The 26,955-nt window shown below is 44.4% G+C and overlaps 1 long non-coding RNA gene across 1 annotated transcript in view; it reads right to left on the reverse strand.

Annotated features, from left to right (window-relative positions):
* LOC139798693 (uncharacterized) overlaps positions 1 to 20,919 on the reverse strand; it is a 55,291-nt gene extending 34,372 nt beyond the window's left edge. Inside the window, exons 1-2 of the long non-coding RNA XR_011726918.1 lie at positions 18,545 to 20,919; positions 16,687 to 16,813 (exon numbers count right to left, since the gene is read on the reverse strand). This is a non-coding gene — a long non-coding RNA (uncharacterized lncRNA). The remainder of the gene's footprint in view (positions 1 to 16,686; positions 16,814 to 18,544) is intronic.
* Between the last annotated feature and the right edge of the window lie 6,036 nt (positions 20,920 to 26,955).

The raw sequence follows: 26,955 nt of genomic DNA on the forward strand, positions 1-26,955 counted from the left end.
CCAGTCATTGGGGGTATTTACTGAGAGCAAACAGTGTTAATAAGTGAAAAGAAAAGAATACTTTCCTATAACTTGTTACGACTGCATTTCAGCTGCTTTAAAAACTTCTGGGGTTAAATGGCTTTTCTTTTTCTATTATTATTACTGGGGGGGGTTTATGTAGGGAAAGAAATGAGAGTTCTTATCATTAACAGTCTTTCCAAATTCTGCCACTGTCTGAGTCAACACTACCCCTGGTTTTCCAGATGCTTGTTTGAAAGGCAATTGTTATTGCATGTCATAATTGTGTTCATAGCTGAGTAAACACCTTCACAGGTGCAAAAAGATCCAAAGGCTGCAAGAGTCGTAAGGCTGAAAAAGCAGAAATTTTATAGCTATGTCATGAACAAAGAAGATGTAGAAATGAAATACAATATTTTCCTGTGTTTTACGTGTAACACTTGATTAGCTTGGAAGGCAGCTGGAGTTGTGTGTCCAGGCACAAGGCTTAATGGAAAACGTAGCCTTGTTTGAAAAGTGATTAGGTAAAAATGTCATTGATTTCTAAAGTAAATCTGCTTGCCAAGTGTGTCTGTGCCATAGACTCCTCTTTCTTGATACTATTTCTATTTTAGCTACTTTTCAGCAGTGGCCAGATGTAGCTAATATGGTATATTAAGAGCAAAACTGCTACAGCAGGTGTTTTTCCCAAGTGCAAAGCTGATTCTTGGCTGCAGGATTCACCCTCTCCCTGTTTTTTTTTTGGTTTTTTTTTTAGAATTCATCTCTTTCCTCATCATTATCTGCCATTAGTATTTCTTTTAATCAAACATCAGTCCTATGGAGCAAACTTCTCCTGGGTCAACCAACAGCCCCAACCTGCTGCAGGTTTTCTGAGAAGAGAAAGGACAGAAGACCTGAGAAGGGCAAACTATCCATGGTTCAGAAACTAGCAGCAACTTAAGGAGCATCTCCTGTTCACTTTAGTGCCCTGCAGAGGAAGGTGTTATGACTGCCTTGGAACACACACTGCAAACTAGGAACCTTTTCCATAATTGTGCATCTTTGACAAGAAGTCACTGCCTAGTTACTGTAATCAGTGATTTTCTCAGTAACTGCCTAAATCTATAAAAACACATATTCAGCTCTTCATTGTTAAAGTTACTTCATTCAAGGACTGTTCAGTTAAACAAATGTTTTGTAATTCTTGCTCCATAATTTTGAAGAAATTATGAAATGTCCCTTTACCTGAACAGGATATTTTCATACTATTTTTAATGAGACAGAAGATAGCACAGAAACTCTGGTAGGGTCCTGTAGAGATGATACTGATCTTTGGAGTTAGATCACCTTAATGATTACCTCTCATAGCAGTTGGAATATTTTGTTCCTTGTTTAGCAGAAAGACATCTCATGTTTAATAGAGTGAGATGGAAAAAACTTTGGGCAAAATCTAAGGATCCACCACATGGAGGAGGAAGAGAGGATTATTGCTTATTTTTTCTTGCAGAATTCCCCAAAATGCCATCTTGCCCCTCTTCACAAAACACCAGGGGCTGGGGCTACAAAATCAGGGAAAACTCCTGTGAGTTCATGCAGCAGAAGCTTGAGCAAACACAGATACTTTTTTTTTTTCATTCAGCAAATAAAAAAATATTCATTCAGTGAAACACCCAGCACATGACCAGAGACTTTCAAACTCATGGTTTTATTTTTATTTTAGAAGCCCAGCATTCTTGCTAGAGGCATGTATCAAGCAGATTTTCCACACCAAGACCTGCCCAAGCCTCCAGGTGCCTCTGCAGTGCCCAGGGCATGGCAGCATGCTGCTGGACGTGGGCTGAACATCCCCAGAAATACCTGAGTTCTCTCTTTTTTTTCAAGCTGGGCTTGGGGAAATATTCTTAGCAATTTTCCCTGGGGTTCCTCAAGAGTGTGTTGCAGAGAAATAAGCACGTGGGGTTTCATCACAACCTTCCACATTTTTGTTCTGACCAGAGTGTGTGCTGCACAGCAGATGAAGGGGAATCCTGCTGCTGGGGTTACAGCTAAAGCCCAACATGCCTTGACTTTTTTTTTTTTTTTTTTTCTTTTTAATGGCTCCCAGAATGGACAAGGCCTTGAATTTGTGATCCCAGGTCCCACCACTTCTCAGGATGAAGCTGCTCTGACAGCAGAACCCACCCCCTTCCCCGAGCATCCTGACGTGGTGGCACATGGGGCAAAGCTGCAAATTATTCACAGGACAGACAAATCCATTGAGAAAAAAGACCCCAAGCAACCTGAACAGAGATCAATGTACTGGAATGGGAAGGGGCTCAGGCCACGCTCCTGCTCCCAATGTTCTGGGACCAAGGATGCCCAGAGCATCCTTCCCACCATCTGCTGAATCCCAGTGCAAGGCACACAGCTGCTGGGACAGCTCCCACCCACCCCAGCAGCACTCCCAGGGGCCAGATCTGCCAGCTCCCCCCCCGGCACTGCTTGCAAACACAATTTAACAGGTTTTGGTTTTCTCCTAAAAGGGGGATGAGCATACCCCAGGGTGCTCCCCAAAGGCAGGAGATGGCTGCCTCGGCTCCCCGGGCAGCTGCCTGCTGGGGGTCCCCATGCTGCTGGACCAAGGGGTCTGGGGGCTGCCTGGGGAGCAGCCACGTGAGGAGGGGGTCAGGGGGGTCCAGGGAAGCTCCGTGCAGCTCAAGGATGCTGAGAGAGTGGAGCATCCCTCCAGTGGCCCTTTAAGGCAGATTGAAAGATGCTGTGCATTGCCAGGCTGACAAAAAAAGCAGCGTTAGGCGAGCTGTGAAACTGGCTCTGTGTGTTTAATGTCTCTCAATGGCTGGGGTGGGATAGCACGGCATAGACTGAAAGTCAAGCAGCTGAATCCTTGTGCACTGCTTTGAAAAATTAGGGGCATTTATAATGTCTAATATGTTGCAAGCCAGGATGATTTAACAGATGGTTTAAAAAGAAAATCAGCATGTCAGGCAAGGCCCATTGTGTGGCTCTCTGTAGATTTCTATAGAATGGGAGAGTGATAAAAAATGTTTTTCTTCTCTATTTCAATACTGAAAGATGTTAAAACTTGAAACCTTGGGGAAAATTGCTTAATTACCCTCGTGGTGTCAGTGGTCCAGAGCACTGGGAAATCTCAATTCCCTGCAGAAAGGGGTCAACTAGGGAACAACCAGGACACTTTTTAAACTCTTGTTAATGCCTCATAACCTTTAATGAATAATTTTCAGTACCACGTCCAAGCTAACCTCACACAAAAGACAGTAATATTTACCTCTCCACAGCTTTGCCTTCATTCTGAGCACAAAGAGAAAAATACAAACATCGTTTGCTCCCGTGCAGACAGAACACAGGAGAGAAAATCTGAATTTTTAAATGCCTGTGCTTCTGTCATATATCGGCTTATCATTTCTGTACAATTTTAAATTTTGGATGCAAAACCAAGTTAACTTTTCTTACCCAAGTATGGCAAGCAGGGATTTCCCCGTGCCATGCATTCAACAATTACCCTATTTTTATTTTAGAAAGAAGAGTTAATATTTAAAGTTGCCCTTTAATACTCATTTGGAAACACTGATTGAATAATAAGCCAAGCAGCTCAGTGTATCACATCTCTATTAAATTCTCTTGCCTTTTTTTAAGATTAAAAAAAAAAAACACCAACTTTTTTCTTCCTCTAAATGCAAATCTTTCTGTGTAACACTGTGCCTAATCTACTACAACTAATTAATCTGTTTGAGCTGATGAAATGTTACCTCTGCATTTTTTGTTCCTTGTATACAATTATTGTAACAGTGGTGAATAAATCAATATTCCCAATCCAACTGTAAAAAACAATCAAGAAAAGCAGTGCTTCTCAGGGAAAAAACACCAAATAATATTTATTAACTCTGTCTCAATCCACAGCAGAGCCTAATACCATTCAAGCATTTTCTGCAAGTGTAATAAGCAAACTCAAATACATGATGAAAGTGGCACATGCCAATAATTTCACCATTTTACACTGCAGAGTAATTGAAGGATTTAATGAGAAACAAACCAATAAAAATAAATAGACCATGCGAGAGGAGGAGAAACTGATCTAAAATGGAAGTTGCTCCATTGTGAGTTTTAGGGGGGTTTTGCATGGTCTGACCGGGGGGGGTTGACTGGGGAAACCAGGGTTTGGGGCCGGCTGGCTGTTTATTTCTACTTATTTTACATTTTACAGATTGATTTCTAAAGAGGCAAACAGCACTGCTTCTACCTAGATTCTGTTCTGCATCCATGTGCTACCCTTCAGCTGCCACTTCCCACAGATCTCTCCTTTTTCCTTCGGAATTGTATGACAAATAGCATCTCCCTACCTGAAGTTACAAACGGGTGGGTTGTGTTTATAAATAACTCTGAGCAGCCTCGCCTTCTAAATAATGGCACCCAGGCCTTCTGCTTTTAGAAACGCCCATAAATCAGAGGCTTCATGAAAGGAATTCTGATTACAAACAAACTCCTTTGTCTCAGCACTGCCCCTAAATTTCGGCAGCCTGCAAAATGCCACCAGCACCCCGGGTGACAGAGAGCCAGAGGTGCTTGGACAGGGAGAACACTGCAGCCTCACAGCTTGTGGTGTTCATCTGTGGTTACCCCAGAGCCAGGACAAGGCTTCAATTTGACCTAACAAAATATCACAAATAGATTTATGTAAAAATAAAAAATAATAAAAAAAAAAAGACTTGGGCTGAAGATTTTTGACCTCTCCTTCAGGCACCCAGAAAGCTGAAGCCACAGGGGGGTGGCAGAACCTGAGTGGTTCCTGACGAGCAGGGATTTGGTAGAGGCCAAGCTCAGAGATGCTTCTAATCAAGCCAAGGATAACTTCTGCTGAGGAGGAGCTCAGATGGAAAAATGGCACCCCAAAACATGAGTTGGCTGTGTATGGGATTCAGGGAGTCTGTGAAAAATTGAGGGATGGAGGCAAACACAGGAAAGGTCAGTAAAGGCCAACAAGTGGCTTGTTCGTCACTTGCTGCCTCCAGTTGAAATACAGATACTTAAAACCTATGTCCATATCTGAAGGAAGATAAATTCCTGAGAAATGTGGGGCAGAACAGGCTCCTCACTTGCTGAGCTCACAAGAAAGGCAAGGAAGGACCAACCTGGCTGTTCTGAGCAATCACTGGAAGTATTGAGCACTGTACACATGGTAAAAGAAACAATAAAACAATCTCATCTCTAAAGGGGATTATTTTCAGCCGCGTTGTTTTGATGTTTTTCCTTGTATGCACAGTTGAAAACACTGACTTGTAATAAGTTATTGCTTTGCCTGGTGCTCTGGGAAGGAGGGAGAGGGCAGGTTCAAACACCAAGTGCAGAAAGGGCTCTCCCTGGACAACAGAGGTCCAATCTCAGAGCACAGGTCAGCGACCCTTTTATAAAATCTTTGAAGCGTTTTCTTGAAGAGTATTGACTGACCAAAGCCTTTTATTTCATATCAAGTTCGAATGTAATGTCTTTATGAGCATAATGCACAAATCAATGCATCGGGACATTCAGATTATTTAGATGGAGCTGAGAGCCTGCAGCATGCACCAAGGCATCCTTTAAACCATCCACAGACTGCAGAATATATTGCTTCCCACTATGTTGTTCACCAGGGAAGCATTTTTACAAAACAGGGTCCACTAACAAAATAGTTTCTCTCTTTTTACTTATTGGGATAACAAGATTTGCCCAGAAAATACAAGAGGAATTGCTGGCTTTTCTCCTTTGGAAAGAGGGAAGTTAAAAGAATTTTAAAACCCTTATTCCTCTGCCTTCAAAACAGCTATTATTATTATTATTATTACATTTCAGTACTGTGTGGGACATGGGTTCATCTATGCCATGTTCTTATGCAGAACAAAAGTTCTTTTTGCCCACAAATCTCACAGTAAATCTCACAGTACCTCTTTCTGCAGCACATGCAGGCTGTACAACAAGTATAGCTCTATGTCACCTTCCACAGAAGCACCAGTGAAGAGAAATTTCATTTTTCTGGGGGTCCTTTTACTTCTACCTGAAGGACCCCCTGTCCCCAGCCCTCCTGCTCACATCCCACACAGCACAAGGTGCTCATGGGCTCTGCAGCTGCTGCAAGGGCCAGAGGAAAAGTTTCTCCTCCAAACTCCCTGACTTTGGACACTCAGGGCAAAACAAGGCTGTTTACAGAAGATGGATTATAGAATAAGAAGTTATTGCAGTACAGCACAAGGTCAGTTGTACTTTCAGTGCCAACAAGTTATAAAGGTCTCACGTTTTTGGCAGGAACACCTTACTAATGAAATACAAACCATCATGTTATGAACTTTAATGTTTTTGCAATGTTTTAATGGACCATGCCCGAAGACCAGGCTCACTGTATGTCCATGGGCTTGCTCCTTGTGCTAAGTGTTTATTTTTCACTGTCCCAATGGGGGGAAAAAAAGAAGTGAAATTGCTCTTATGTCAAACTCATGGATGCAGAAAAGTGTGAGACAGAAGGATGGAGGCAGAATTCTCACTCCTGTCGTGACTCCTGGCAAGCAGAGGATGGCACAGAGAGACAGGCTCCACGTTGCAAACCCTGACACATCTCAGACCTGAAGTTTTCAATTCCAGCATCCTCAGCCCTTCTTTTCCTCTTTTCCCAGCTGGTTTCCAAGAACCCCTGGCTGGGGAAGGGCCAAGTGCACTGCAGACTCCAGCACAGAAAGGGAAAATGCTTTCTCTGGTCCATCACCCACCCTATCCACCACCTATCCCTATCCCTGGCCAAGGTGCAGCAGTGGTTCCCATAAGGATAATTGTACATGCAAATTAGGATAATTACCCATACCCAGGACTGGATTTTGCCATCAGTACTGCCACTTGAGATAGGAAAGGTCCCAGTATGCAAACTTGAACAAGGATCCCTATATATATAAACTAGAATATTAGAAGGGCTGATGATCCTTGAGGTCCTTTCCAACCTGACATTCTAGGATTAGCTGCCAGCAAGCAGCCCAACATAACTGGTGAAATTTAAGGCATGGTATAAACACACCCATATTATTTCTCCATCAAAGGCACCAGCAGAAAAGTGAAAGAAGCAAAAAATATCTGCCAAATTCTTGAGCAGATTCTTGTATGACTGGTGCATTCCATCATCTCAGAGCCCTGATCTGGAAAATAAGGACTTGGCTCACCCCACCACTACTTCAAGACATCATTTCCAAAGAGCAAAGCAGCTCCTCCAAGTGAGGCTGGGATTTTGGACAGGAACTGTTTGGCAGCTGCCAAGACAGCATCTTCCCCAGCTCCCCCATCCCCAACCTGAGCACCCACCCGTGCTCCCCACACCCTGCAAGGAGGCTCCAAAAATCCCAAACCCAAGAATATTACACCTTTGCTGTCCTACAACCCACCCCCTTATCAGCTTGCCAGGTTATATTTTCTTTACACCGTGTGTATTTTTATTCTGAGTCTGGCAGGGAAAAATTTATGGAGTTTTCAGGTTTCCTGTATAAATAAACACCAAGAATCTGAGCATGTCACACCCTGAAAGTCCATTCTGTGTTTCTGGCTGGTGTTGCAGCCTTGCTTTTTGCTTGCTTGGGGGTTTTTGGGGTTTTTTTTTTGTTGTTTTTTTTTTATCAATGGGAAAGATGAGGTAGGTATTTCCAGCTGTCATCCAAACCACGGAAATCCAAACTATTATAGAAAAAAGGAAAAAAAAAGGAAGTGTCCCTTCATTAGCAATCAGAATTTAATTTCTGGCCTCACTTGCATCCTCTTACAAACCTTCCACAGGACAAACAAAGGTGCTGAGTCTCTTGAACGCTCATTTCTCAGACATCCTGAGGAGGACTGGTGGGTATGCTGCATGGTTCCAGTGTAATTAGTCTTTTTTAATGAAATGGACCCTGGATATATTCCACTGTGGAGCTTCAATAATAGAATTTAAGGGAAACTAATTTCAAAGTGCAACAGTAGTTTACATATTAGTTATTGTATAAAGAAAAAAAATAAAAATGCTCTGCTGTTCTAGGTTAAATGCAATTAACATCCAAGCCTCCTGCAAGACTCCTGGGAGAGACTGATTGGTTTGGCAGGTTATTTCTCAGATTTTGATAACAAGAAAGAGACCCTCCCATTATTTTTACTATATACCCTTGCTGAAAATATTATAACCCTCTCTAGATTCAAGACCTCCAAGCAGCTTACTAGAACACATATACAGCTCCAGAATTTTTACTAATTAACTGTTACTCAGAAGCACAATTACCACCTGAGCTGCTGCCTGTGTAACACTGCATAGGAGTAAAACTTTGCAAGTCCATGTAGACAACAATTCCTTTCCATTTACCATTTGCTGTGAGAGGGTTGAAAGAAATTTCTGTTTGCTTTTGGAAAAATAAAACCAGGAACCAGAACTCTGATGTGGGAACAAACAGGAAAATTACAGAAAAATACATTAGTGCTTTACTTTTCCTTATTTCACACAGAAACACATCCCACATCCAAAGAAAAATGTGGGTTTGTGAGAAACACAGACAGCACAATGACAGAATTGGTTCAAAACTGTTCAAGAGTACTAAGGAGGATATTTTATTATCTTTGTCTCTAGTAAGTACATTCAAAAAAATTTATTTCCTCATTTAAGAGTTAAGTCTTTCAGGCCAAATTGTTTCTAAAAACTTTACTTCTGTGCTTACTTAGGAATAAAATCTAACCCTTGCACCATCTACTAGCTACCCTGATGGGGTCTTATTGCAAAGGATCCTGCAAAAAGTTGCTCTTAGTTGCCCAGGAATGTCAGATCAAATCCCACTATTTTAATGTTTCTGTGGGGGGAAAAAGAAAAAAGCCATTTAGGCCAAACACAAAGCTCTGGCTGCTCTAGGTTGTTTTCATTGCTTTTGGACACTTTCTGCAAATCCTTCACAGGCTGTTAAACACAACCTCTGGCTCAGGAAGTCCCCAGGATGCAGATTGCTGGGAAACCAGACCAGGAAAGTCTCCCTGTGTCTCCTGGTTCCTCCATCCATCCCCAGGCAGCAGCCAGTGCCAGGCAGTGCTGGAGCAGGGGGGTTGTTAACAGCCCACAACACCTATTCCTGGGCTGCATTTTACCTTTAGGAAATTGCAGCCTGGCCGTGTTTAAAACCCACTAAAATTAATAGAAATATTCTCATTGACTCCAGCAAGCTCTGGCCCACTCTGGTGGATGTGTATTTTCACCTTGACCTTCAGTCACGTAAAAAAAAATTCGATTTCTAGCCAAAATTAGTCTGATAAAACATAAAGAGAAGTAGAGACCCCCACAGGACAGTTAATTTCCTCTGTAAAGAGGCAGCTAAAATATCCCCTTCCCCCCATCAACTACAGAAATATCTTGGATGTAAAGCCTGAAATAGATTCCCAACTCTTGGAAAGCTGCAATAACTGAGAGGGTCCCACCCCCAGGGGCACAGTGGGTGATAATGATGAGAAAGTGAACTTCATCAGTCCAACAAGGAAAGGAGTAAAAGTTGAAAGGGAGAAACAAGGTGCATAAAACCCCAGAAAATTCTCCAGAAAAGGCCAGGTCAGAAACACTGAGTGCAGGATTTGGGTTAGGAGGAATCTGGCCTCACCCAAAACCTTCCACACACCCTCACCCAGCTCAAGCTGCCGAGTTTCCCCAGGAAATCCTATTTCAGGGCTTGTTTATTTTGCTATTATGAGTATGTTTTGCTACAAGAAATTATACTTAATTATGTTATAATATTTTCAGAACTGTTAATGTTAATATTAATGCCTTGAAAATAATTTTTACTTAATTTTTACTGGGTGTTCTTGTATAATTGATAGGGAATTTGTTATTAAATCTTTTATTTGACTGATTACTTAATCATTCCCACATGGTTATTGAAGACAATCTTACATATAATTAATTTCACTAATAGAGACTCCCCATGTTTTCCTTCCTAGGCCAGTGTCTGCATGGTTATCATGTAATTTAAGGCTTTCCTGGGGCAGCTTTAAATTATGCACATATTTATATTAATTATATATGGCCAGATTCTGCTACCTTGTACAGAGGGGCTAACACCCCTCCTGCAAAGGAGCTCCTCACCCCAGAGCAGTGTGATGGAAGTGGTGGGAAACGAGTTAAACCTGAGCAGAGAAGGAACTGAAGTTCACAGCTTCCATTCAGCACTGACCTCCCCAGGGGATCTCCTGCCCTCTCCCTTCCATCAGAGCTGATCCAAACCAAGGGCTCCATGGGCTGCACCAGCAGAATTTTGGGCTGAGGAAGATGCCAGCAGGGGAGGAGGCTGCTCCCTCCTTTCCCACCTATGAAAGGTGAAGATCCAGGGACTGCAGCCAGCAACAAAAGGGGCAGGGGCCACGTCTGCAGATGTGGTAGGGAGAAAATTCTGTTCAATGTCACTTGGAGAGCAGAGTTATCCATCAGGTGAGATGCCAGAGCCCTGACAGGATGCTAAGCAATGCACCCGATGCCAGGTATTGACTCCCCATGACAAATGGGTTTGAATATTGCATATTTTGCCCCCAACTGCTGCACAGAGGGGGTTCCACCACCACCTGCCCCCGGCACTGCACTTCCCAGGGAAAAAATGGAAAGAGCAGATGAGAGGCAGAGTCCCAGGGAATCAACGTGAGCAGCATCAGCCCAGCCACCTGCAGTCTGCACTCTGGTGACAGCAGAAGGCTCTGGGGGACCTCAGGGCTCCACTGAAACCAGGAAACCACCTCCAGCCCCAGGACAGGGCCGCCCAGAGTCCCCAGGGGGGGAGCAGAGCAGGGTCTCTCACTTGTCCCCATCTCTGGGAGCTGCCTGAGCCCCCAGCCCCCTCTGCCAGGTCCCCCCCCCCCATGCCCTGGTACCACCTGGATGCTTTGCTGGGGCATTTCTACCACAGCCCCAGTGATGCTGATTCTGTTTTCAGAGCTACTCAGGCTAGATCTAAGCTGCTATCCAGTGGGATGTGAAACCTGACCACTTCACCCGTTTTAAGGAAGCTGCTGAAATTTCTCCTCCTCAGTTCAGCAATAGACAGCACACACCAGGAACTGGTGCTGAGTAACTTGGCCAAACTCTTCAGCTCTTGCATCCCAAACAAGGGTTCAAAAGGCACAACCAAGATTTCCTTCTCCTACCTTCAGCTGCCCTAAACCTGCTCAAACATCTACACCTAAACATGGGCAGGATGGAGCAGACCCCAGCCCCTGAACCCAAGCTCCTCTCTGCACATCTTGGGGAGGTTCTGGCAGAGGGAGGTGGGTATGGGCCAGGACCTCCATCAATGAAACACCAGCAGCTGCTCAGGAGGTCAACAGGATGGGGCACAGCACTAAGTGAAGCACAAACTCAACTCTTTGCCATGGCAAGAAATTTTTTAATCAATGTATTCTTGGGGAGCTGAGCAGAGCACAAGCTGCATACCAAAGAGTGGCCACGACAAGTTCGTTTAAAGCAGAGGCTCTTCTTAGCTAACATTTTAGGCTGCCCTCAAGCAATTCTCTGCCATGAAGCAGAATTTCTGACAAAAAATGGTCTTATGAACCCAACTCCGCACAAATATTCCCAAAAAAGCAGGGACAGTGCTGGGTATCTGTGGAGGGATGAAATGTGTGTCTCCAGGGGCTGAGAACCAAGAGGACACTTTAGCTGCTACATTTAAAAAAAATAAAAGCATCATCACCTGAAGCCCAAAACTGGCATTTTCAGTCTTCTGTTATTGTGATTAATTTCAGGGGATCCAACAGGCAGAGGATTTTTGAAGCTGAATCACGTGGGAGCCTGTTTCACACCATGCCACTCAAAGCCTCAAACCCACTGAGGTCTCATCCCACCCCCTGCACTGTGCCCACCCTTAATGTGGGTGATAACCAGGATTTCTCCCCACACACCATTTAAATTCTAAGACACTGACAAACTATAACTCACAGTGAACCATTTTAAATTATTATTATTATTCAATGGCTTGTAAACTGTATCTGATCATTAAACAGAATAATAAATAAAAATAATGACTAGCTTTCAGGACAGCAATGTAAAGAACACACTTCCCAGGCAAATATTTGGTCCGTTTTACTAGGTTTTAATTAAAAGGAAAATGCTTGCTTTAATTGTCAGGTTTAGAAAGCAGCATTTGGGGTTAGGAACCACAGGAAAACCTTTCTCCTGCATTGTCTCTGTCGAGATATAGACCAAGAGCTAGGTTGCCAAACAGAAGAGCCCCACAGAATACCAAAACCTATCTCAGGGCTACACATCCCCAGCTGAAAGCCAGCAGCTCCACCAGAGAGCCAAGGAATTTGTCAGGGTGGGCATTTGAAGCACGTGGAGCAGGAAGGGGTTAAAGGCAGGGGGTGGGCAGGGGGAGCAGCAGCCCCCAGCCCAGCCCAGCCCATGGTCAGCCACCTCATGTAATTCCATTAGGGTGTGAGATTCAAATGCAGAATTAGCTGTTGCCTACGCAGAATTATGTTAAACATGGCCCAGACTGAAAATCAATATTCTGCTTAAGTAACTGGCCCTCCAGTAATTTAATGAAGCTAAATTGCATTACACGGAGGTAAGGTGGTGGGGGACCATTTTGTCTCAAACCTTCCATTATACAGTGACTGTACAGCTGTATGCCTAAAGAGAAATTAAACACATACACTCATTTCTTCTTGAAGTTGGAACAGTGTTTTTTACACTGGATTACTTGTCTCCTTCCTTAATTTAAAACTACAGTAAATAATTTGCAGCCACATAATTAGGAAGGAGCCAGAGTCTCATAATAAGAGGGAAAAATTGCTACCAGAGTATTAAAGGATTTTTTTTTTTTACTTCGCAAAAAAAAAAAAAGAAAAAGGACATTAAATGTTAGATCTGTATTAAAAATGTAATTCTAAAGGGTTTAAATCTATGACATGTCTACACTGAATTAATTAAATTCATGATCTGATCAAGGACTGAAACGCTACCTCGGAGCTATCTCTTAAAAATGCTCTGTATGTACATGTCAAAATTGGAATTTAAAAAAAAGCAGGCCTTTGATTTATTGGCAATTCATGCATGCATTATTGTGCTTTCCTGCCTTGTAGTAAGAGGGAAGTCAAAGTTTTATAAAGCACCTGAACCCTCCACACACACCTCTTCAATAAAGGAACTTTCTGCCCAAACTCTGAGCCATCCACTCTGGGTCTGATCCCGATGACACCCACGACAACTTCACTCCTGTTAGAGCTGATTGACAAGAACAAAGAGGGTACAATCACATTATGCAGTACTTGTACTGCACCCTCTTTTATTTATTATTCAGCTACAAAACTTCAACTGGAAGAAACACTTCAGAGTTTTGTGGCGAGGAGACAGAATTAAGCAGACAATAATTCTGTGCCGGGCGGGATGAAGTTGTGCTGATTAGAGTTTGCTTCCCCCTAAATCATTTGTCACGTTCCCCTACAGAAGGGTAAAACAGACTTCAACCATGTGTAGCTGCAGCAGCATCTTTGGGGAAATGCAGGCAGCAGAGTATGTATTGTTTAAAGGGAAGAGAAGCGATTTGCATGCTCAGTTGCTCTTTTTCTTGCCTGCCCAACTACCAGAATTTTCTTTCTGTACTTAAAAGGCAGTTAAACAAATGAAATTTATTTATGCCAAACCTAAAGTGAAAACAGAGATTTAAAAGCATGTGCCTGTTTAACACATTAGAGGGCATCCCCGTTCTGAGAAAGCTGTGCCAAGATTAGCAGGGAAAAAAAAAAAAAAAGAAAAAAAAAGAAAAAGTGGGGACAGCAGCAGCTCAGAAGCATTGGGTCAGGTTGGTTCTTTTGGTCCTTCCCAGCAAGCTGCCACAGCCAAACAAGCCACAGGAATTTCCTTCTCCACCTTCTTTTTGCCACCAATTTGGAAATGCTGGTGTGAAGCAGCAGTCCCAGCCCCAGGTGGGGGGGTTTGAAGGGGCTGGGGTACCTGTGCTGCTCCACTCTCACATTTTAACACCAGATGCCATTGTCAGGCAGGAGAAGCAAGTAAATCTATTCCTTAGGTTATCAAAATAAAAAATTGAAATGAAAAAAATGAAATTCCACCACTCTCACCAGGCCAAGATGTCCAGAAAATGCATCAAACCCCAACAAACCAGGTGAGGGGAGTCAGGGGTGCCCACCTCCTTCCTCTTAGCCCTTAGGAGCCAAAGCTTTGGATATATCTGAATACTCAGGGAATTAGAAATCACTTCAGCCTCTATCTATTTGGGAAATTAGCAATCAGTTCTGCCTCTCCCTGTCAGAATATTCAGGGTATTAGCAACCAATTCTGCCTCTCCCCAACCATGGGGACACCCATGCATTAGACCTTCACCCATCAGCAGCAACACAGCTATGGCTACAGCACCCATATTTGAGGTTTGTTATTTTGGTTTTTTTTCCCCTTCCTCCCTGCAGTTGTTCCTGCAGTGGCCTGGTCCCCATCCCAGCTGAAGGTGGAAACATTTACAGGTGCCTGGTGCTCCCAGCATCTCCCTGACCCCCCAGCAATGGTCAGACTGGAGCAGCAGATCACCTTGGCCAAGAGACAGCTGTAACTTCATCAAAGACAATGAGGGAAAGAGGAGAAAAATTCAGCCTCTTCCATGTTATTGATTGAAAGAGAAAAAAACTTCCAGAAGAAATTATTTTTACACCCTTGAATACCAGCTGGCAGATCTATATTTTGTCTCTGTTTGGCTCAGATCTTTCACTCCCTTACTTCTTTTGGAATGGCAATTCAATGATGTGTAACTGAACATTTATTAATTATACCCCAGTTTCAAGAACTATTTTGAAGGGCATAACTGCTCTCAGAAATCCTCCAACACTTTGGGTTTGATTTCTGAGTGCACTGTAACTGAGATGTAGCTGCTCCTGCACTATTGCCTTGTACTTGCCACTGGGAACTGCAGGATTTCCATCACCACCCCCTCCTAATAGTAAAACATGAGTTTAAACAGGCATTCAGCAAGGAAAACGTGTAATGTATTTTATAATGCAAGGTCCTTTTGACCAAAGCATCCAGAAATTTATTTTTTTTTCCTCGAGATGCACCTTTATGCTCAATAATATTTCCTTCAGGATTTTTCATTAATGTTCTGTCAAAATAATTTCTTTTTCCTTTTTGGTGAAATGCCCTGCCTGATGAATTTAGTGTTTGCTTTCTGCTCGTATTTACATTTAGTGTTTTGATGATGTTAAATTCTACATATGAGAGCAGTTTTTAAGTGTTCCTTTCAACACTCTCTGCCCTTTCTGTTTGATTTCTCCTGCTGATGGTGTGTTGTCAATGCTGAATGCTGGAATTGTTGTTGAGCAGGCACAGCTGGATGAATTAAAGTCTCTCCAGTAACTCAAACCAGAAATGACTTCATCTCTAAACTTTCCATGTAGCACAGGTCAGAGCTCTGAGCGGGGACAAAAATAATGGGGTTACCAGAGAAAGAAAAAGTCAAAAGTCCAAGTCAAAATATAGAAAGCAGTTTGGAGTTGCCTTGTGAGGCTGCAGTCATTTCCCTCTGTGTTACCACCAGGCTCTTTTGCAGAGTGAAGCCCTGATGGAGACATCTGATAAGTAATTGTGTTTTGGGTTCACACAGAACATCTGCATGTGTGCAGATACAGAGCCTTGGACGCTTACTCACTATTTACTTAACTTATCTGTGGGTATCCTAATACATAGCTACTCGTGCCTAATGATAGAATCTATTAATTTATTCAAGGAATTTTGCCAAAAAACAAATAAAAGCCTTCAACACAAACATTCTTCCCCCCGTTCATTTAGAGCTCATCACAAACACTGAAGCATTTCAATGTGGCCGAGGCAGATCTTTAAAAGGTAACATATTTAATTAACATGAAGCAATTTCTAAAGTAAATACAAGAGGGGTACAGGGTAATTAGGCAGTGCTGGGTGGTCCCTGCCTGCTCCTGCCCTGCCTGGGGTGGGCAGGGGGTGCCCTTGCCCTGCATACTCTTCTCTTCCTCAGCCCACCCCCTCCCCAGCAGATGCTCCCACTTCACTTCCCAAAAATCACCTGCCCTACTGCAGGAGCACAGGGAGATGGAAGATTCCTTTGCCTATCAAACTTTTCCATCCACGTCCTTCTTCCATGGTCAAGAAAAAGAATTACCCTTGGCATTTTCATGCTTTCAGGAGGGCAAAGGAGGAGCAGCTCCATGCTGGGGCACATCCTCAGGTGCCCTCTGCAGATTTTCCTGTGGAAGCATCTCATGGACTCTGATGTCCCTCTCTGAGGGAGGTAACACTCTCATACCAAAATGTTTAACCATTCCCTTAAGTACTATAACACACCTTGAGTGCCCTGCAATGTCTGGATGTGCCCCAACCTGCCCAGTCTCTGCCTGTGCACAAGCTTCACACCCCCATGAACCATCAGTGCTTCTCCACCACAAACCAGAGGACATACAACACATGCCAAACATCAGAGGTCTTTGAAAGCAAAGGTTCAAGCATCTTTTCCATCCATTTCTCTGTTTCAAGTGAGTTAAGGTAAATTTAGATGTTTGCAAAGCCTCGTAGCTAGGTCTTTCCACAAGGAAGCCCAGAGCCGAAGCACACATTGCAAATGCAGTTGATGCTGGGTGATATTCAGTACATAAACCCAGCCTGATATTCAAGAAAATCCATGAAAGCACAAGAAAAATAAGTAAAATCCTTACCAGTATTTCCAATCTGCTGATCCCAGCAGTTCCAGGTGGCACTTTCCCTCCCATGGTGATGGCAGAAGTCTCAGCGGGTCAGCTCTGGTGCAGAAGTGAGGCCTTGGACAACAAACTTCTCTTCCCCCTGCTCCAAAGGGTTGTGTGGTCAAGGTGTCTGCTCTGCCACGTCCCCAGGGCCAGGCAAAGCTCCATGGCTTAGGCAGGTGTCCCCAGCAGAAGTCCTTTCCTCCTGGTCACCCCAACACGGTCACTCCTGGAAGGTCCCACACGGCAGCTCTCAGCAGCCCCTGCATGGGCTCTGACCCAAAGAAACAAAGGGAGCTCTTGGCAGGGAATTTAGCTGCCTGGGGAGGAGGGTCCATCTGCTCCTGATGGGCCCGTGCAGGTGTTCCCCATCTGCCTCCAATCAGCTGAGATGCAATTCACCTGTGCTCCCATTGCTCCACCCCTGAAATGCTCATTAACTGTAATTTAGAGAAGTGAGAAATCACCTGGGTTCTTAGGAAGCCTCTTTACCCAGACACCATGGCTACATCCCCAGAAATAGCCATGACACCTCCTGCCTTGCACTTTGCAGAGTGACCAATACCCCATGGCCCCCAGTTCCCCCTTCCCTTCCCTGCCCCACCCTCTCCTACCCTACCCTACCCTGCCCTGCCCATGGGGGTTGTGTGGGTCCCACATGCCACCCCACATCCCCCCATCCCATCCCAACTCACCCTCTCCTTCCCTCCTTTCCCTCCATCTGCACCCTACCCCAGCCCTCCCATGCCGTGGGCCATTGCCTGGCTTATCTCCTGCTTCACCAGCCCCATCTCCTGCTTCACCAGCCCCATCTCCTGCTTCACCAGCCCCTCTGGCTCCCAGGCACACTCCCAATTGCTCTTTGAACCTCTTCCAGAGCTCCTCAGTACTCATCCATATTTCCTGAGGCTGGCAGAGGATTTACCCCTTGCCATATGCCCCAGTGCCCCAGCCCTTTGTGGCTTCTTTTTTTCTTTTTCACCAGCCTCTCTCCATGTCTGTTGTTGTTTTTAGTGTTCTCAGTGATGCTGGAAGCCAATTTTAGGGTAACATTGAAGGAGCAGTTATTTACACAGCAAACACAGGAGTGATGCTACAGGGGAGAAGCCTCCAGCTGTGCCTCAGCCTCTGCTCCTGCTGTGCCTGTCTGGGACTGAACGTGGTTTTGGGGTTGTCTGTGGGGCAACCACAGAGTTTTGCACCTTGCCAGCCTGCAAAATGTGCGATTTTAACTTTTACACTCGAGACCCCTCTGCCTTCAGAGGCCTGGGGAGTTGCACTGAAATGTATTTTTTAATTCCAGGAGCTATTTGTGAATTAGGCTCAGCCGTGCTCACCCTGCTCTGAGACTTAAATACCTTTGGCTAACAGGCCAACTCGTCATGCCAGCTTGCTTGTCAGCCTGCAATGGATTTCTGACCCAAATTGTACACTCTTGCAATTACTGATACTCATGGTTTCATGCACAGAGCTGAGAGCCACCCAAGAAGCTCTGCCCATCCACCCTCCATGTTGGCCAAGTCCGTGAACCTGTGAGCTCTCAGAAGTGATGGTTCATGAGTTGGTTTTGTTTTATAAAATGAGTACATTCCAGAAAGCTCCAGTTCTGTGACAGAAACATTGCTTTACAATACATTTTAAACTTATGATTTTTTTGACATTTAAATTATTCTCTGGGTTTCTCTTGCCTGACGTGGGCACTGGAAGACCCCGTGGGCATCACTGCTGCTCCACTGCCCCCAGCCCCACTCTGCCTTTGCCTTGTGGCTGTCTCCAAGCTGTGCAAAATCCACCAAACCCACATTTCCCTCAGCACTACAGAATAACTCACCCCAGCCAGCTCCTCCTCATTTCTGCCATTGCTCCTGCAGCCCTGTGAGGGGTTGGTACCCAGCACCCAGTGACAGAGAGCAGTGGGTGACAGCTTGTGGAGCATCCTTCCAGCTGTGTATCTTCTGCTGGAGATACAAATCCCATGTTTAGTATCAGATCTGCAACCAAATTGTAGGATTTACCAGTTTAGCACATGCTGAAAGTTCAGATTCATTTCTGTGGAGCAACTACTTGGAAAAAGGGACATGAAGGACCAAATCCTGCATTCCCGCTGCGTTCCAAACACTTAACAAATGGGAATTTTAGACCTGCAAGGTTTGTGAGATCCGACTCTCTGCAGCTATGACTCTCTTGGTATTTCCACTTAAAAATTTTATTTTCAAGGCACCATAATTGCATGTAAAGTTTTTCTTGGATCTGAAAGGCAAAAAGCCCTAACAAGTCAAAGGCTCAGCCTGGGAGAAGCCGTTGATCTGCATACAGATGGGAAGGCATTTCCAGAAGGGAAATCTGAGGGTTTGATACTGTTTTTTTCATACTTATCCAAAATTGCCTTGGTTTTTGAACTCCCATTTTATCAACTGCAGAATTCACTTCTGTGGAAATCTCATTGATTTCAGCCACCTTTTCTTCCAGGGACAAACGTGATCCCATTATTCTCTTACAAAACAAAACGCAGGTGACAACTTTATCACTTAGGATGGCATTTGTTACATACGTGTAAGGATTTTTTTTAACTTTTTTTTCTTTTTCCATGAGGAGCTTCATCTGGATTTCCAGCATACAGCCGTGCATATGTACAGCAGGAAAGAAGCCATAGCCTGTCATTTCAATAAAACATGTATGAAAGCATCCCTGAGCACCTCCTGACATGTCAGGAATATACGGTGTAAGAGTGTGTCCGTCTCAGCGGTGACAAGCTGAGCCTTAATGGCTCTAAAACAGCCTTTATGGTTTACTGTACCCATACTCCATTTTATAATGAGTGCTCAACTCAATACAACAGTTCTGCCACTTCCCTCTGCCTTTTAACTCACCCCGAGGTGCCCAGACAGAGGGAAAAACTCCAAATTGTGGGTGATCCTTGCAGAGAAGCACAACGTGCTGAAATCCTTATGCACGACAGATAAATTAAGGGGAAGGCTTTACTCTAATCCTTAGCTTTCCTTCTGTGGATTTTATGAGAGACCAGAATTGATATTTTAGTGTAGTTCGGGAGGAAGGTTTTAAATTTTATCAAGGCTGGCACTGCTTTGAACTCACAAAAGGTGGGGAAAGGGAAGAGGTGCCGTAAGCCCAGAGTGCATTGACACTGCTTAGTGCAGGAACAAAGCAGAACACGAGATTTCTTACAATGATTTCACCCTGGTCCTGCACTCTTTATCCATAAAAAACAACAGCAAAACCAAGGCAGCCCTGGCCAACACGTAGCAGGAGCAGTAAGAACCTGGTCACAGCAGCCTGAAGCACAACCCATGGAAACCCAAAGCTCTCTGCATCCATCAGCTGAACCTCGCATGATCTGGAAGCAGTCAGGGGCAGGCACCCATCCTAAAGAAAGGCAAAGTAAGGTTCAGATTTCCAGTGAAGTAGCAGAACTGGAAATAAACAGCAGCAATCTGCAGCTGAATCATGTTTTCCTACTTGTTTTTTCTGTGGTTTAAGTCCTTTTGGCTCTTAATAACAACAACTACAACAATAAGATGATGAAGAAGATGACAAGGAAGAAGCAACAAATTGCTGCCTTGGAAGCCACAGTTCTGGAGTAATCCAGTCTCCCCAGTCCCCACCCATGCTGTAGGGATCCCTGGGGAATACATCCCTCCAACTCCCTCACCCACCATCCTCAGGAGGGTGAGAACCTTGCTCTCCTGGCATGCCACCTCTTTCCAAGCCCTACCTGGTTGCCTCTCCTGCACCCCACTTAGAGCACCCAGAAAGCACGCACAGCTCCTTCAAGGGACAGCCTGGCCACTGCTGTCCCCCAGAGGACACAGGCAGGGAGATGGAGCATCTCCCCTGCACAGGCAAGAGGTTGCCAGGTGCCACCAGGAGGCTGCCCTTGGGTCCCAGGCCCAGGGGCTGGGTGCATGGAAAGCGCCCAAGGGGGAGAGGGAAGGAAGCAACTAGAAACAGCCACTTAACATCTATTTAGAGCCTGGGAGCATTTGTGAAAGCCATCCCCATTACTGTTGAAAAGATGCAAATTTGGTGAAATAATCAGCTGTATGGCTGCAGGCTGTTTCTCAAGTACCCTGATTCCTTACAGGAGGGAAGGTATTAGTGTAAGACACACAGCAAGGCCAAGTTCATGTTGCTCAGAGGTAGCCCCTAACCAAACTCCACCAAGTGCTATAAAACAAGATTTGTTATCCTGGAAAGCACTGACAGTTCATCCAATAAAGCCTCCCCCTTCCCCCCCCCCCCCCCCCCCCCCCCCAAAAAAAAAAAAAAAAAAAAAAAACACCAAAAAAACCCAAGGAAAAAAACCAACCCCAGACCCCTTAAGGCTGGTTGCAGGGGTGCAAAAAGCAGAGCTCCCAGGCAGGGCTGGCAGAGGGAACACGTGCTGGCTGCCACCACGCCGAGCACGTCCCACGCTGGGTACCCAGCAGCTCAGGCAACTGCCTCACATCAGACTTTTCATCAAATAAAACAACATAAAAAAAAATCCCTTCAAGATGTGTAAGGATCCATTTGTCTGCTGCACAGAAGTCCAGCCAGCAGCCTGCCAGGGGCTCAGCGCCGGCTGCGGATGCGAGCAGCCGAGGAGGAGCTCTGCTGTAAAATCCTTGGAAAACAGCTGAAAACACAGCACAGCCTCGTGCAAGGTGTCCAACTGCTGCACGCCTGCAGACTGCCCTCCTGCCTTCCCTCTCCACCTCCCAGCTTTATCTGGATCGACGTTGGGGCAAAAAAAAACCAAAAAACAACAATATAGCATTAAAGAGGAGGGTAATATTTAGAACCAAACCCCCAGTCTAGAATCACAGAATTATAGAATGCAGGTTGGAAGGGACCTCAAGGATCATCTTCTAATACTATTGTTTATTATTTATATTGTCTGAAGAGCTTAAAATGCCATAAAGCTTAAACTCTGTATTTAGTTTAAGGAATATCAAATATATCTATAAACCACCAGTGCCTTCAGCATAGATAAAAAGTGAACCTGCAGTCAAGTGGTTTAATTATTACAATTCTAGCCCTCCCTACAACAAGTTTTACAGTCAATGAGTTAAAATAACACCCTGGAAAGAAAAGTGTACATTATCATCAGGCACACATTTAGCTGTGTTTATGTTGTGCATACTGTAGCCCAGGAGATAACAATGTAAGGCATCATTTCAAATTTTGATATATTATTATCATGTATGGCATAAGGGATAAAAATCAAGTGGCTTTATGGCATGGTAATGGAATAAACTGGAGTTGGAGAGGGTGTGTTTGTGTGCACAACAGAGTTTATCCTCCAATATGCATCTTTATGTATTATGTATTCAGTTTTCTCACATTTTTCTCAGTGGACAGATATTGTGCTATAGTTCTCAGAATACCTGAGAAAAACATTTCAACAAATTGCATTACTTGTCTATACAGATCCTATAAGGAGCACAAAATAGGCAAGGAGAGTCTTCATCATATAAAGCCTTTTCTGATTCCTCCTCCTCCCCCCCATCTCCTGTAACAACATAAAAGATACTGTTATGACAAGTACTCTGGTAGTTCATTCTTTCATTTATAATTTAACCACAGCCTATATAACCTAATCAGAAAAATGTGGAGCATGATTAGTACAACAATCAAATACAGTCGGACTCCTTGAACAACTCAAAGAACAATACAAAAGAAAGAAGAAAAAAAAGAAAAAAGAAAAAAAAAAGACAAAAAAGGAAGGAAAAAGATCGCAGGCATATCAGAAAATATGCAGTATTTCTTTAATATTTCATTTTAAACTACCTAATTGTGTTTTTAAGCTTCGGTTCCTGTAATTTTGCAAGACGAGGCATTCCAGTGAGAAAACATATGGTAAGGGATTTTTAAACCACATAGCTAGAGTGCATCATAGACTTATCTGCTGCTTTAGTGTCACAAAAATCCACCGCTGAATTTATCCAGTCACCCATTAAAGAAAGAAAAGAATTAAAGGAAAAGGAGTTTAAAAATCCCCAAATGCTACAAAAACTACTGGAAAGTGACATCAGGTTCAAGTCAGAAGGAAGGTAGAAGTGCAAGACTTCCCAAGGCAGAACAGTGACAATCAGCACTCTGGAGGTGATCCCAGGGTCCCACACAGCAAATACTGTGTGGGTTGTGACAAACTGTCCTTAGCAGCAACTTCCAGCCTTGGCTTGCTGAAAATGAGTTTTAATGAGCCTGGGATTGAGGCAAACTTGAAATCAAAGCCTTTCCCAGGTGTGGTGTGCACCTGCCTGGAGCAAACCCAGGTGGGCTTCAGTCTGCCAAGGAGACACTTCCCAGGAGAGAGCCTGAACCAGCACCAGTGGGGGGGCAAGCCACCAAAGTGACAAACTTCTGGCATGTGGCACTTGGAGAGGATGCTCCAGCTCCCTGTGGATGTGGGATGAGGCCACGGGTGCTGCTCCCAGCCCAGCACCCTTCTCCCAACTCATGGGGCAGGCTAGGGAGGGAAGGGTTGAGCCCAAGGTAAAGGACAGGGCCAGGCTGGGCTGGAGAGGAATTTCAGCCAACCCCTCCAACAATGTCACTGCCACCAAAGGCAAGCACAACGCCCTGGCACTGACAGAAAGTCTTCTGGTGCTGTGGGGAGTGGAGTTAAAAGAAACTTTTGAATGCTGGTGGTTAACTCGTTGTGCAGAGAGAAGGCAAGGCTGTGACAAGGACCTGCTCAGGCCAGGCTGAGAGCAGCGTTTTGTGACCAGTGTGAGAAGCAGAGAGCTTCCAGTTATTTGTTCAGAGATGCTACAACACAAATTGTGCCCTCAAAATAATTTCAATCCCATATTAATCTACCTAAAATTATTAAGATGTTATTATTCATCTAGCAAAAATTATTCTAAAGCAGCAGCATGTCCACTGCGGGTGTACCTGTGCACACCTCTGCCTCCTCGTCCTCTTATTATCTAAATTGAGCTGGAATTGGTCTTTCCTTTATTTTTTGCTGCTTACCTTGCTTTTAAAAGACAAACTCTTAACCCCTTGCACTTAAAGGATTCCCCCAAGGTTGTCTGCTTTTTTTTTTTTTTCCACTGGGAATTTCTAAGTGTGAGGACTGAGAAAAGTGTAAGGTGTTAATCTTGATAATTAGTGCACAAAACCAATTAGAGGTCCAAAAAACCTTAAGGCACAGAAAGTGATTTTTTGTTTATTTGCTTACCTTATTAAGTTAAATATCTGTCTGAATTAATCACTAATGAATGTGAAGAAGGCTCAATAGCACTGGCTTAATGAACAGCAGTGTCAAATGCATTTTACAGGGCACCAAATCACTGGGCATAGTAAGCCAAGTTGCTATTCAAAATTACTTTTCTGCCCAATTTTCTGTTTGCGAAGCAGTAAATTATTTACATTTATTGTGCTTATTTAAGCACTTAAACAGTATGAATGGAGTGCAGGCACATTTTAAAAATACAGAATCATTACGCAACCCTGCTGCTGCTGGAAATTTGTGTCGTTTTCCCCCAAAGGCTGCCTTCTACCCGCCCCCCCACAGCTTGCTTTTACAATTCTTGCAACACCCCATTATTAGGTTAAAAATATTTTTCTACCCTGCAATTTTCTATTTTGCATCGCTTCAGAGTAGTGCTGTAGGACTCAAATTCTGCACACTAAGAGCAGTCCCTCTCGTACTCGTGTAGTGGCTTGAGGAAAGTTGGTATGCTTTCTGGATCAGTCTGTATTATATTTCACCCAAAACAACTGCAGTTTTTAACTCTCTTTCCATCTATTATTCAGGTCATAAACATCTGCATTGTAAACATCAGAGGTACTAATTGTCATGTCTCCAGCTCTGGGTATTAACTGAATGTGTTCGACATTACTCTTTTGGCTAAAAAATAAATATATCTATATTTTCTCTTTTTTCTACTAACCTCTCCCAGTGCCTGATAGTATGATTTTTCCAGCAGGCACCGAGGCTGTTGCAGCTCTCTCTTACGCTGCCTCTTTTCCTGCTTTGGAAAACCCTCGTGAAATCTCTTCCTGCTGCAGATTTTGGCCGCACGGACATGCAGGAGGAAGGTGAGCTGATCATCAGCCCTGCCTTAGAGACACATCATGGAATAGACCAGGAAAGATTCAAAGCAGATGAAAAAGTGGAAATCCCCAGCTTTCTAGGATCACCCGAAAGGTGATTTTAATTTTCGTTTTAATTTTTTTTTTTTTTAAGGCGGCCCACAGAACAATCAAGTCAATGTTTTGCAGCCAAAAGGTTGCAGCAGAAAAACTTCTGTGGGTGATTCCAGCCCTGAAAGGCTTTGTGAGAGCCACACAAGCTGCACGGGAGCTGCCGCACAGACCCCGGTGTGGGTACCCACGGATTCTGACTTCGGTTGTCAGCCCTTTCCTTGCTAAAGTCAACCGCAGTGACCCGTGGGAAGACACCTTGTGGGGACACGGAAAGGGGGAGAAATCCCAACCTGCATCCCGCGGAGGTTTAACCCTTGCGCTGCTTTGTCCTGAGGGCTGCTAAACCAACGTTAATGTTACCAAGTCCCAGGCTGTGCCTAAGAGGTGAGAGAGGAGTCGAGATCACACCGGTTGTCCCCAGCTAATGAAAAGGATCGGGCGCACCGGAAAGAATCCGGCTTGAAATTAATTGTAATATTACACGGGAAATACTGAAAGCGATGGTGCAGCCCCGGGTGGGCCAGGAGCCGGGGCTCTGCCTACCTGAACCCCTCTGCTCTTTGTTACTCAGTGCCAGGCAGGAGATCAGAGCTGCCGGCAGCGTGTGCTGGGGGGTGCTGCGCTCCCTGCCCCTCCGAAACTTTGGGCTTTGGGTTTGGTTTCCTTTTTTCCTTCTTTTTTTTTTTTTTTTTTTTCATCCGCCTAAAAAAAAAAAAAAAAAAAGAACAAAAAAACAACCCGTCAAAAACCAACGAAACAAACCCACAGGAAAACAAAACCACAAAACAAAGCAGAGCACACATGCACAAGACCCAAACAAAACCCAAACAAAAAGCCGCAAAAAAAACCGAACCCCCCAAAAAACCCCAACCAAGCAAAAAACAAAAAAAAAAAATCAGAACAAAATACAACAAACAAACAAGACAACAAAAACGGGGGGGAGGGGAGGAAATAAAAAAAAAATTTTAAGTGTGTTGGGACTCTCTTGCGTGGAATGGCAGTGGGGGGGGGGGGGGGATACCGGGTAGTGAGGGGACAGGGCTGGTACCGGGGCTGGAGCCGGTGCCGGAGCCGGTGTCGGTGCCAGAACTGGAGCTGGCGTCGGTGTACGCCGGTTCCGGTGCTGGTTCCGGTACCGGAGTCGGTGCTAGAGCTGGAGCCGGTTCGGCTGGCGGTGTCGGTACCGGTGCTGCCCACGGGGCGGCGCTGTGGTTCCGCGCCCGCCCGGGCTCCCGGTGAGGGGGGGGGGCGGAGAGAGAGAGGATGGGGGGGAAGGAGGCAGAGAGAGGATGGGGATGGGGATAGGGATGGGGAGGAGGGAGGGAGAGGAGGGAGCCGAGCTTTACAAGTTCCTGAATTTTATGGCTGCGCTGCAGCAGCGGAATGTCCACTCAATCTGTTGAGAAGTTGGCCCGGCAAACATGCACTGGGCATATTAAACACGGGCTGAAATGGTGCAGTGAATATTTATTAGCGAAAATATAGGTTCTCAAAAAACAGAAATAAAACAGGGTAATGGATGAAGGGGGAGAATAGATTTAACACTGAAATAAATATCAAAGGTGCAAAGAAAAGGCAAAATATAGTGTTCAAACAAAGCTGCGAATTGGGCCCAGATTTAATGCGTCCCCCGGGAAGAAAAGGTTGGACAGACTGTTGGAATTGAGATACTACTTTTAGTACACAGCCCCTGTAATGCTGTCAGCTTTATTTCCTTTGACAAATGTGAAATAAAATTTGTCAAAGTTAGGGCTTGGTAAGTTTGCTATTGAAAATTCAATTGGTAATAACTAGTATAGCCTGACACTCAGGAGATTTTTAAAGGAAAGGGATGTTTAAGATGCTGGGAGGAAAAAGGGGAAAAAAAAATAAAGTGTACTACAGATTGTAGCTCACTTTTTAAAAAATTTAAGAGTTGACTCAGGCAATGAGATTCCTCTGTTTACTATTAGTTGTAATCAACAGTGGAGATGTCACTGGTATTTGCTTTCTGGTATCACATCTGACACAGAACTGGGTTTTAAAATAAGACTTTGACGTGTGAAAGAGGAATGCCCATTATCTAAATCACCCCCAAGTTAA

The sequence above is a fragment of the Heliangelus exortis genome, chromosome 7, assembly GCF_036169615.1.
Source record: "Heliangelus exortis chromosome 7, bHelExo1.hap1, whole genome shotgun sequence".
Lineage (NCBI taxonomy): Eukaryota > Metazoa > Chordata > Aves > Apodiformes > Trochilidae > Heliangelus > Heliangelus exortis.